Below are 12910 nucleotides of genomic sequence, written 5' to 3' on the forward strand. Positions count from 1 at the left end.
TCATGACTGTAACACCGTTGTGTCCTGAAGACAGCATTTCACAGCGCTTCTCCTGTCCTCCAGCTCTTATATTCTTTCTGTCCTTCTTTGTTCTAGGAGCCTTTAACGAGTAGGGTCAAGATGTGTGTGTGTGTGTGTGTGTGTGTGTGTGTGTGTGTGTTACTCTTAGGAAATCATTCTTTCTTTACACGTATTTTATGAATACTAACCTTGTGAAGTTGGCACAAACTGTATAGAGCAGTGGGTCTTAATTTTTTAATGCTGTCTGTAACCCTTTAATACAGTTCCTCATGTTGTGTTGACCTCCAACCATAAAGTTATTTCACTGCTGCTTCATAACCATAATTTTGCTTCTGTTATGAATAGTAAATATCTGACATGTGACTTCTATGAAAGGATCAGTGGACCCCCAAAGGGATCACAACCCACAGGTTGAGAACCACTGGTAAGAGGCTTATAATTAGTCACACAGCTAGTGGTAGAACTACTTTTGAAGGCCAGCTGTTTTCAGCTACTTTGGGAGGTGCTGGGAAGTGACATAGCAAGTCCTCTTACCTGTGGTGGTTTTCGGTTAAGAAAGGGTACTCGGTTTGTTGAGAATGAGGTGACTCCCAGTGCACTGGGTTATGGAAGATGTTAATAATGGCCCTATTCTGTTAAGATCTCTTGGGAGCTCTTAAAAGTTCATTGGGGTCAGGAAACTAGAAATGTGTGAAATTCAGTGGAGCTCATTTGTATTTTGTGGTAATTGTTTAATCTCCCTGTCTGAGAATGAGAGTGGTTCTCATGACTTTTAAAAACACCATCTATGGTGGTGTTGCATGTCACCTTTTATCCCAGCACTCAGGAGGCAGAAGCAGGTGGGTTTCTGAGTTGTGAGGTCAGCCTGGTCTACAACAAAAAAAGCTGACTTCAATGGAAGCTTTAATGTTAAAAACTGAAATAGCCAAGTGATTAAATTAATAAATCAAAACAAGCTGAAGTAGCCAGTCATAATGGTACACATGCCTTTAATTCTAGCACTCTGGAAACAGGTAGGTGGCGATCCACGGGTACAAAGCGAGCCTGGTGTGTATAGTGAGTTCTGGGACAGTTTCACAGCCTTGAGACTCTGCCTTTAAAAAGCGCCAAAGTAAAACTGTTCTGAGTTAAGCTGAACCAAGCTGAATAATAGGAGTTAAATTTCTGCTGCCCAAAGTAACCATTGGTGAGAAAGTAACCATTTCTGTATTTCCTTAGAAATGGACACATTTGTGTATCTAACATTTATTCATAAGTCTTTCTATTTTAACAATTGACCCTTTTAGAAACGAAAGTATAGTTAAAATATGGGGGAAACACTCTCAACTTCAGTAATCAATTACAAGTTTCTTTTACCAGGTTTGAGAGACAGTGGTGTTTCAGTCCTGAATACAGTGTGGTGGTAAGTGAGGAGTGCAGGGGGTGAGTTGGTGGGACCCTTTCTCCAAACACCCTGGCCTGTGCCAAAGTGAAGATCCTAGTATTTTCACTTTTAAGAATGTGTCTTGGGGTAAAAAACACTTTCCCCCTCTTTTGGGAGGAGGTAATACCTCCCCCCAACAGGCTTATTGGGAAATTTCACATAATAGTAAAATCAGTTTGTTGAGACGTGTAAGTCGGTGCTGTTGACTGCCTCCTTTGTCTAAATAGTATTTTTATCGCTAGAGATCTTCAGCTCTGTGCTCTGACACAACAATGAAGTTTTTGTTCATGGCAGTTGCCTCTTTGGGTAATTGGTTGGAAAGGAGTCCTGTGTTCATTACATCTCATAAGGATTTGCCAGTAACGTAGCACCTGTCACTGTCTTTTACAATTAAATATTCCATAATGTACATATATGACATTTCATATTTCTATTCATTAGTTTGTGGGCATTTTGATTTTTTTTTTTTCCTTTTTTCACATTTTAGCTATTATGGGTAATGCAGTTAAGAATATGAACTTTGTTGTAGTGTACACCAGAAATCCCAGCACTCAGGAGACAGAGGCTGGTGGATCTCCATTAGTTCGAGGCCAACCTGGTCTACAAAGCAGGTAAGTCCAGGACAGCCAAGGCTACACAGAGAAACCCTGTTTCAAAACAAAACAAAACAAAACAAAACAAAACAAAACAAAACAAAAAAGTGAACATTTAAGCATAGTCAAGTGACGAGTAGCAGAGGTAGACCACTTACAGTGGTCCCTTAAGATCGTGATGGAGATTCTTGTCACCTAATAACATGGTCATGGTATCTGTTCTGTCACTTGTTTGTGGTGATGTTGGTATAAAATTACTGTGCTGCTGGTCATAGACAGGTATAGAACACACAGTTAACATAAGATGCATCACATTTGCTAACATTAACTATATATTTATCTAACTATAAATGTGTACTTTTCATCATTAGAGACTATATTTATCGGCAGGTGGTGCATGCCTAGCCAAGGTTTTGTGTGGATATGCTTAGTTTATCTTTATGTGTGTGTATACCTTGGGATGGGTTTATAACATACTAATTTATATATCACCTTGATGAAGTGCTAGACTATGGCACCAAGAGACTGCACCATTGCAAGTTCTACTAGTGATGTAGAGCTATGTATATGTAGCTTTTTGTAATTGGATAGTTTTACATAATGTAATGGGTTCCAGGTTTATTCATGTAGTATATATCTGTACTTAATTTCTTTTTATGGTTGCATGATATTCCATAGTATGGACACGTCATATTTTGTTTAAATTTTTCAATGGTCAGTGAAAAGAGGAATGGTTAATTGTACCTCTGTGTACTTATATCCCACTAGTAATTTATTTTTAGATTAAATTAGAATTTTTTTCTTTTTACGACTGAGCCGTCACCATGTAGCTCAGGCAGGTGTTGAACTTGTGACCTTCCTGCTTGAGCCTTATATACTGCTGAGGCTGTAGGCATGTGCCTGTCATAGCCAGCATTCCACTAGTAATTTAGATTCACTATGGAGAATTTGAGGGAGAATGACTGTCAGTCAGAGTGCAGTAGCAGGATTTGGGATGCACATGCACAGCTGTTCAGTGAGGAGTCTGGAAGGTGGAAATTCCTGAGTTTTTAAACATTGCTCTACTTTCCCGAGAAAGAGGAACATTTTATTTATCTGATTTTTTTGTTTGTTTTCAATTTCTGAGACTGGGTCTAACAGTATAGACCAATTTTTCTTCAAGCTCCTGATCTGCTTTAGTCTGCCAAGTGCTGGGCTTATAGATGTATGTATCACCAAGCCTGGCAAGGAAATTCTTAAAACAGCAGTTGCATCTTTATGCTAACAGAAATTTATTCAACCTAGAAAAGCAGAATCATGCAATCTTAGGGGTTGTCTTAGTTAGGGTTTCCATTGCTGTGAAGAGACACCATGACCACTTAAAATGTTATAAAGGAAAACATTTAATTGGGGCTGGCTTACGGTTTCAGTTTGGTCTGTTATTATCATGGTGAAAAGCGTGGTGGCCTGCAGGCAGACATGGTGCTGGAGAAGGAGCTGCGAGTACTACATCCTGATCTGACCGCAGCAGGAAGTGAACTTGGCTTGCGCTTCTGAGACCTCAAAGCCTGCCCTTTAGCCACACACCTCCTCCAACAAAGCCACACCTATTCCAAGGCCACACCTTCTATTAGTGCCACTCCCTATGGACCCTGTGGGGGCCATTTTTATTCAGACCACCACAGGAGTGTTAGTATTTTATATCAGCCCACTAATTGGCATACATTATACATAAAAGAATTTCAGATTACATCTGACAGAAACTTTGTTGTCTTGTTTTTTGGGTGTTGAAATTTTAGGCATTTGTCACCAAGCCCGAGATAAGAGAAGCTTTAATTCTTCATACTGACCTTGCAAATTCAATTGATAATACTAAGTCTTGTGTATTAGGCATATAAATTGGGGTAAAGGAATGAACACAGGAAATACATATTTTAAACATAACAGACACCTACTATAGCTTTCAGAGTTCATTCTATGAAACAAACACTTCACAATTTCAGAGAGGCCATTTACATAGGACATTGGTAATGATAAGATTATTGGATTAGGTGAAAACAGAAGATCAGGGTCATTGTCAAGGTTCATCATATGTGGGATCAGTAGTTCCCGGCTATCTTGGACCAGGTGGAAACTGCCTCATCACCCCCCGCCCACCAAAAACAAAAGAGGGTAACGGATGGTCTGGAAGAATTAGAATTGAGGTCATTTTTTAGTTAATATATTCAAGAAGATAGGCCCATACTTATGTCCTAGAGGTCAGGAAGTTGAAACTGGCAGGTTGCTGTAAGAACTCCAAATCTGGGGTCACAACTGCTGCTGGTGGCAGTAGCTTCTAAACATGGGGATCCTCCCGCTCACCAACTCACCACTTAGCTCAGCAGTGAGACTTGTAGGAGATGCTTACTCAGAGACCTGTTTACATTCCAAATGTTAACGCAAGAAAAGATCTGGAAAATGTAGGGGATTTTTTTGAAGTACAGGAAGGTATGCATGTCTAGGTAGTGTGAATATTTTTCTGTTGTTTGGCTACAAGGCTTTGCATGCAGTATTTTGAAGGTGGTAAGATTAAAAAAATCTTAGACTTGATGTGTTCTGAAATGTTATGCTAAATGTGAACAGCTAATTTTGTTTATATAAAGTGATTTTTTTTCAGGTCTAATGTTTTCAGTTGGAAGTGAGCTGTTTGTAAACAAAACAAAACCTTTTATAGTATGTTTCCTGTTTGTTGTGAATGCTGAAGTACGCCTGTGGCTGTAACTGTAAAATCTTTAGTTTTCTCTCTTACTGATGGGTTTTACATAGTTGAATTAATGCACACTTTGTATCTTTTTTTCTGCTTGGTTTTGTAACGTGGTTGCAAAGTGTGTATGCATATGTGTTTGTGCGTGTGCGCATGCATGTGCAACAGCATATATGTACAGGTGAGAAGACAACCTCAGGTCTCAGTCCTGTCTTTCTGTCTTGCCTGAGATGGGGTCTCTTGTTCATAAGCTGCCTGGCTTGTGAGTTTTCTTGGAGTTTGCCTATCTCTGTAGGATCATTGAGAATATTGGTTTCTCATGCTTGTGCAAGCATGCTTTGCTGCGCCATCTCTACTTCCTATGCTTTACTTTTTAAATTCACTTAATCTTTATTATCTTGCTGAAATGCAATAGGGTGTGATAATCTTCAAAAATAATGTGTGCTAGGCCAGATGTGGTGGCCCATACCTTTAATACCAGTACTCTGCAGCAGAGGCAGATGGTTTTCTGAGTTTCAGGCCAGTCTGGTCTATAGATAACGTTTCAGGACACCGGGGGCTACATAGAGACATCCTGTCTCAAAAAAAAAAAAAAAAAAAAAATGAACTTAGAATTAGCAAGTCTTACCCAGACTAAACTGGGAAAAATGTTTGCTTTTATTGTCTATTTATTTCTGAGATTTGTTTTATTTTATGTGTATGAGTGTTTTGCATCAGATCTCCTGGAACTGGAGTTACAGATGATTATGAACCACCATGAGGGTTTTGGGAATTGAACTTGGGTCCTCTGAAAGAACAAGAGCTCTTAACTGCTAAGCTATCTCTCAAGCCTGTTTTTTTTTTTTTTTTTGTCATGTTCAATTTTAAATATTTCCCTTACAATGTTTTGCTAGTGCAAAAGTTAGTGTGTGTGTGTACATACCTATACATGTGTGTCTGCCTATCTGTCTTGGAGAGGAAGGGTGGATTTTGAGTGTGCCATAGCATGCATGTGAAGGTCAGAGGACAATTTACAAAAGGTTCTCTTCTACCAAGTGGGTCCTGGGGATGCAACTCTGATTGTCAGGTGTGGTGGCAATCACTTTTACTAATAGCTACAAGGCTGGAATTAAGTAGATTGTAAAAATAGTTAGGAGAGATCTTGGTTTGGACTTGAACAACAAAGCAGAAAGACAGGAGTCAAGAATGATACTATTGCTTTTTGCTTTGGAAACAAGGTAGAAGAAAGAGAATGTAATAAAATAAGGTAGATGGAACTGAGGATGAATTTGATCCCAAGAGTAAAAACTGCCCTCAGTGAGCTCTACTCAGCTTGTACCTGAAATTCCTATCATTAGTATTTCTCTTGGGTTAAAATACTGTCTTTTCAGGAGTCCTGTTAAAAGTGTAGTTATCTCTGAAGGGATAAACTTTTGACTTGTTACTGTAGTGCTCATATTTTCATATCGCTAGCCTTTATTTTGGCTAACAAATTCAGATAGAAATTTAAGAAAGATTAAGTTTAGAAAACATGACACTGTCCCAAAGGGTGAGAGTAAAGAGGAATCTTAGATTTGGAGCCTGGATTGGAAGTGGGTCATGATGAGTTAGGGGAGCAAAGGGATCCTGTCACCCAAAAGGGAATGTGAGAGAGCTGTGGAGCCAGCATACTCTGTAATCCAACTCTTGGAAGGCAGAGGCAAGAGGATAGAGAATTCCCAGGCCAGCTTGATCCACAGGAGGGGGTAAAAGAACACTTGAAAGTGAAACACAGGGAAAAATCTGAAGGCATTTCAGTTTTAAACAAGAGTGGCCATATAATTTATAATTGAATAAAATTTTTATATAGTTTGTTATTTGAACAAGACATCCAGAGATGGAGACAGGAATGACCATGAAAACAAAGTGTAAATTGGGACAGTCTTCATACAAAGATAAAATATATCTATTTCATTTGTAGTATAATTAAATATTTCAAGTTTTAGTTATGTGTTAAACATTATACTGAGTTAAGTGGCACTGTGTTCACTTTATAGTTAATAAAACCAAACTCTGGGGAGTTAAAATAATTTGCTTACAATTCTCTATGGTGGCGCAAATTGGAAATTATATTTGTTTGACTATTGATACAATCTATGTCAACTGTTATTCAGGCTGACCTTAAATTCTTCTTTCTGCCTGTGCCTCCACATTGTTGGGATTATGGCTAGGCTCATCACACCTGTCTCCAGCTCACTGTTAAATACCACATTGGACTACAGTTGCTCTGAGTGTGCTATGTACTTTAAAATATACTGACTTTAAAGTCATGGTGATTTGAGGGAGCTGATAGTATGATAAAATATAACATTAAGTTTGATAATTACATTCTGGAGTGTTAGACCATGTCATAAGCATTTCACAGATACTAACCTAATTTAAACCTCACAGTAATTTTATGGATTATTTTTATTGTACAGTTTAGCAAATTGAGGCTTGGAATGGGTATGTAGCTTGCTTAAATTTAACCCATGTAATAATTGACAGAACTAGAATTCAGACTGTAGATCCTCTCTCCTAAGCTGCTGTCACATACTTCTTATAGTCCACAAGCATTAGTAAGTAGTTGTATCCCTTCCACAGGTTATATGGCTTTGCCTTCCCACCAGTAGGTCATCTCTAATAACCTCACCTCTCTTTTTCTATGTGTGATAATAGGACATTTGCGTCCTTTCCTACCAGGTTTTGAAACTTCAACAATTAGTAGTAGGCCCCTTTAACAAAATTTTTTTCCTTGTTTATTATATGTCTTTTAAACTGTAGAAATAATTCCTGGAAGTGCAGTCTTTGTCTGTACCTTCAGTAACCCCACTACATCTAGGACTGTGAACAGCACCAACAGATATAGCAAAATGTATCAGGATTGTAGCATTAACGGTGTACCGATACATGGTTACCCAGATAAGTTTTCCCTTAAGCTGCTTATATTCCTGTAGTTTGTTTGCAGAGGTTCATTTCAGTGGCTGTAGACATTATAGTGATTGTGATTTTTGGACAGATCTAAAATCAGGAGCTTGCACTAAATTTTTGACCTATCTGTATTTGGGAAAAAAAGAGAATGGCTGTTTGATTTTTAAATGACCAAGAGCGTGGGGTGTGTACATGAGGGTTTTTTGTTTGTTTGTTTTTTGAGACAGTGTCTCATTGTGTAGCCCTAGCTGGACAGACTGGAATTCAGAGATCTGCTTGCTTCTGTCTCTCAATTACTGGGATTAAAGTCTTGTGCTACCACACCCAGTCTGTAAGTATGTATTTTTATTAGATTATTTAAAATAATTTAATAGGATCAAGTCTGCTAATGCAGGTTACTATGCATTTGAGAAAAGTGGGAACTAAATAATTTTTTTTCTGTAAAACTTAGGGTTTTCCTTACAGTTTGGTCACTTTAACCTTAGGGCTTTTGAGTTACAGCAGATTGGTCCTTAAAACTCCTGAGAGGATCTAAGGGTTAGAGGAATCATAACTGGGATTTCACCACCAGTGGGACCTTTAGTCACGATCCACCATCCTGATAGTAGCTACTGAAGCAGGACACTTTACTTTCAGGCAGTGGTGACACAAAACAGTGTTCCAGTGGCTTCCCCTCACCTTCCTGTCTAGCTGGAATGAGTACAACACGCCTAACTTTTCTGTGACTGCCTGAAAGTGTCTGAAGATGTCAGTTCATTTAAAGATCATCCTTTTGTTCATGGCACTCTGATGGAGACTTTGGAAAACAAAAAGTTTCTGTGCAAAGAGTGCTATAATCTCAAACCCAAGAGAGGTGGTGCAGAGCACATTGTCTTCTCACTGTAAACAGTAGGTGGGAAAGGTAGCATTTAATGTGGTACAAAAAGCACTACCACATGCCAGGTCTTAAGGTAGATTGCAGCCTCATGGCCTCTTCAGCGGGGGGTGGGGTGGGGGGTGTCTAAGGAGGATCTAGTACATGCCAGTAACAGGCTCATGAATGTTTTTGGCATGAGTACATTAAAGTGCAGTTTTGGCTGACAAATTAATTAAAAAAAAAAAAAAGAGATTCCTACTAAATGTAATAAGGGACTAAGGAACTATACTGACTAGAATTGAATGAATAATAAATAGTCTATTGAATTTCCCTTTTGTGAATGTGCAATTACACTGGGATCCAGTGCCGTTTTAGTACATACTTTCTTTGTGATCAGCAGTTAGTGTTTTTGGTACCTAACACTATATGCATTTTTGAAAGTCTTTTTTGAAGAAGATTGTGACCATGCATTGAAAAGGTTGAGCTTTCCATGTAAATCAGTCTTGCTAAATTATCAACCGGCAGTCAGTAATTGGTTTTAAATAAAGTAATTGAACATTTTGAAAGTGTTCAATTAGATAAACTTTGCCATACATATATGCCTATGAAGTGATACCACACTCAAGCTACTGACAATCTGAGGCTGGGAGCCAGCAATAGACCAGAGCTTGCCTGAGACCCCCAAGGCTGTGGTGTGACCTCAGAACCACAAAAAGTACTGTAATGGAAATATAATTGAAAATATCTGTCATCCCCAAAGTTTTTCTCTTATCCCTCTACTTTGTTTTTAAAAATTACATTTGCTTATTTATTGTATGTGTATACGTATGTGTATGTGTATATACATTTATGGGGGATATATGGTGCATATGTGCACCTCTGACGGGCAATTTGAACGAATTGGTTCCCTTCTTTCACCATGAGGGTGCCTGAGGTTGAACTCAGACTTCACAACAAGTGCCCTTACCCAGTGAGCCATCTTACCCCCTCTGTTGTATATTTTGAGGCAGTTTCTCAGTGAACCTGGAGCTTGGCATTTCGCCTCTACTGGCTGGCCAGCAAGTCCCCAGAATCCATCTATCTTACACTCTCACCACTGGGGGTACAGATGTTTGGCTCTGCATCCAGCTTTTTGTGTATGCTGGCCATCCGTACACAGGGCTCCTGTGGGGCATGGCTGCAATTCCGGAATGAAGGTGTACTCCTGTTTATCCGTTCATCTATCTATAGGCAATTGGGCTTGTTTCCCGCTGTTAAATAAAGGGGGAAAAAAACTAGGCAATTTAAATAAAGCGGAGTTTGAGTAAAGAATGAATTTTCTGAATTAGTTAATAGCTATAATCATAAATAATCATATCCAGAGAATTTTGTCTACTGGGCATTGAGTATTTTTGATAAAAGGGGAAGTAAAGTAGGGTCCCTTTCTCTACCCTTTCTGGGTGTGGTCTGCTCTGTTGGCAGCCTGTGCTTGGCTGAATTTGGCTGCTTGTGATTTTGAGACTCGGCTGTTTGTTCTGCCAGTCAGTTAGGGTTTCTGTTCATTTATATAGTGAGTTAGGTTGTATTTCTTTAATTTCTTAAAATTTTATAAGCTTTAATTTATTAAGAAAAAACCCTTGCAAATAAATTAAAACATCATTCACCAAAATTAGCCAGACCCAAACTCTATACTAACATATTTCATGTTATAGGAATTCAAAGTATATAGATAGCTTCAAATAAGTGGCTTTCTGTGTATTCATTTTATCATGTTACAGATAAATTACTGTTAAATTATAGTTCCAGAGATGTGCACTTTTGCTTTTTTAGATAAATACCTAGGAATGCAATAGCTGTACTGTATGACAGAGTGTGTGTTTATCTATATGTTTTTAAAGCAACTGCAAAATTAAAAAAAATAAAAGCCTAATGGCTGTGCATTTCAAATTTGTCTCAGCAGCATTTGGACTACACAATGAGTTGTTTCTACTTCTGCTGTAGTTTTTGGTGCTAAGGTTAAATCTGGGCTTTGTGCATGTAAGGCCAATGACATCTCAAGCCTACCATAGTTTAAACAGTTGAATATATAGACAATTTTAGCAAATGAGTTGATGCTTAGGGAGGAATTACTATTTGTTTGAATGGCTGGGATGGGAAGAGAATGACTTGTCATGGTGGTGCTTTTAGGGGTGAAGACATTGGAGAGTGATGGTGTGGTCCCTGAGATGAGCAAGAGTGGGCAAGCGGTGATCAGGTTACCAGTTGAGCGTGTGCGTGCTGGATTTTAGGCCTGGTGTTTGCTTAGAGCTCTAAGTGTTTATTTGGGTGTTTGTGTATGAAGAAATCGCTTAGCTTTGCTAGAGGCTTGCTCAGACAGCTCCTGACTTTCAGAACTAGAATGCAAATCTACAGCTTTCTGACTCAAAGCTCAAGTTTTTTAATCTCATGTCATTTTATATCCCTAAGTCAGGAAAACATATTTGACTCTGACAGTAATACAGTGCTCTCTGCAAGCTATTAAAAATACATACTGGAGTTTGAAAGCTCGGATGCTTATCTGGTCCTGACAAAAACTGAGAACTAAGTTACGTTGCAGAGTGGCAGCATCTGTGGAGAAACACAGTGCCCAAGCCCATCAGGAGTTGACAGTTAATCCCATCTGATAGATAGCATTCCATGGAGGAGCAGACCTCATGTTGTCTGCTTTCATTTTTCAAGAGAGATTAGAAATCTGAATTTTTTTTGTGAAGACTTCAGGTTTGTCAATGTAGGAAGGTGCTCTTTAACACGGTGTGTAAGCCAACCTTGCGGATGTCTCCAGAATTGACATGTGTAGGGGGCTGCCCCTGGTATGAGTTGTACCTTGCATAGCATGGAAGCAATGGTCAATTTATATGATGAGAAAAGGGTAGCAACTTTGTAATAAGCACATTACAGGCATTAAAAAGTAGGTTGTTCTTTTAAACATGGTTCTTAAGTGTGGTCTAGCATTTGAGCTCGGTTTTCTTGTGCTATCAGTTAATTATATATAGAGAGAAATTGCTCCCTGCAGCTTTTGCCTCCTAATTGCATGCTTTCGTTTGCAGATTGGGTCAGTTTTGAGTGAAACGTGGAAACCAACCGAGAAGAAATCTTCAAGGAACAACTTCTGCTAATGAATCTTCAGAGTCACCTGTGTGTGTCTTACAGACTAATCTTCACTCAGAGACAGCGGAATAAGTGTCCCCATTGATGAGTGGTGAGTCTGTGTCCACTGAGGACTAGACATCGAAATCCCCACAGAAGCAGTCTGCTTTCTTCATGTTGTTAGCACTGACCAGTAGTAAGTTCATTTGTCGGAGTTCTCCCCTCCAGTATGTAAGGCGTGGTTTCAGAGTGTGGCTTTGATCCTCAGGTTAAGCACAGCCTTCCATTGCCTACAGTTTTCTCTTCACTTTCAGTGATGGTCATGACAGTTATTTATCATCTCATGGCCGGCCATCTTCTATGTAGTCACAATACTTTCTACATTTTATCAATAAAAGTATCCAGTAAAGGTTGTCTACTCTTCAAAGCCATTTTAATTGCCTAACCCTAACCATTAAGAATCTACTGGGCATGGTGGTGCATGTTTTTAATTGTAGGCCTTGGGAGGCAGAGGTATCCTGGTCTATTTTGTGAGGTCCAGGATAGCCAAGACTACATAGAGAAACCCTGTCTCAAAGGAGGAGAAAAGAAAAACCTGGAAAATGTCTCTAGCCAGAACCATGTTTACTCTTTCTTCATTGTGCAGTCCAGTACATGACAAAAATGAAGATTGTTGAGGCAAGGTGTAAAAGACAATAGCTCCGTCCATCATAGTCGCAGGAGTAGAGAACACGTCCTCCCACCCTCTTCTGGGAGGAAGGGATTGTGCTTCCCACCGCACATCAGCAGTAACGGAGCTTTAGAGTTCTAGAGATTGTTTTGGCTATACATTTTAAATAAAATAGAAATATTGTTTCTCTAAAATAAAGGGGAACTTATAGCTGGCAAAAATACCAAGTTTTAAAAAATAAAACAGCATGTACTGACTAAGGACAAAGCCTATTATGAGAAAAAATAGAAGAGTATTTTAAATTTCTTTTGCAAACACTGAGAGTGAACATTTTATGTAGAGCTTGACAGGTACAAGAATTGAAAAGTAGAGGGAAAGTACCTGTGTGTGTTAAATATACTTAATCTCTGATTCAGTTTTGATTGCAGTGGATAAAATGCCAATAATTGTGTGCTTTTAGGTCTGAGTCTCGTTGTGCCTGTGTTCTCTGACCTGAAGCACATGTGTGTGGTCAGGTCCTCCAGGGAGAACGTCCTCACTCTCCTTTCTTGCTTTTTTACACTGTAAGTGCATCGCTGGGGAACAGACAACA

General features: G+C 39.0%; 1 protein-coding gene across 5 annotated transcripts in view; it reads left to right on the top strand.

The window, feature by feature from the left end:
• Cdc42se2 (CDC42 small effector 2) overlaps positions 1–12910 on the top strand; it is a 65034-nt gene that overhangs the window by 17483 nt on the left and 34641 nt on the right. For 2 of the 5 annotated variants that reach the window (XM_021634601.2, XM_021634602.2), the window contains exon 2: positions 11609–11760. The gene's annotated coding sequence lies outside the window, so the exon portion shown is untranslated. Of the gene's footprint in view, positions 1–11608; positions 11845–12778; positions 12882–12910 lie in introns of all 5 variants that reach the window. The other 3 variants (XM_060363692.1, XM_060363694.1, XM_060363693.1) reach the window with 3 other exon arrangements.

This window comes from Meriones unguiculatus, chromosome 11 (genome assembly GCF_030254825.1).
Source record: "Meriones unguiculatus strain TT.TT164.6M chromosome 11, Bangor_MerUng_6.1, whole genome shotgun sequence".
Lineage (NCBI taxonomy): Eukaryota > Metazoa > Chordata > Mammalia > Rodentia > Muridae > Meriones > Meriones unguiculatus.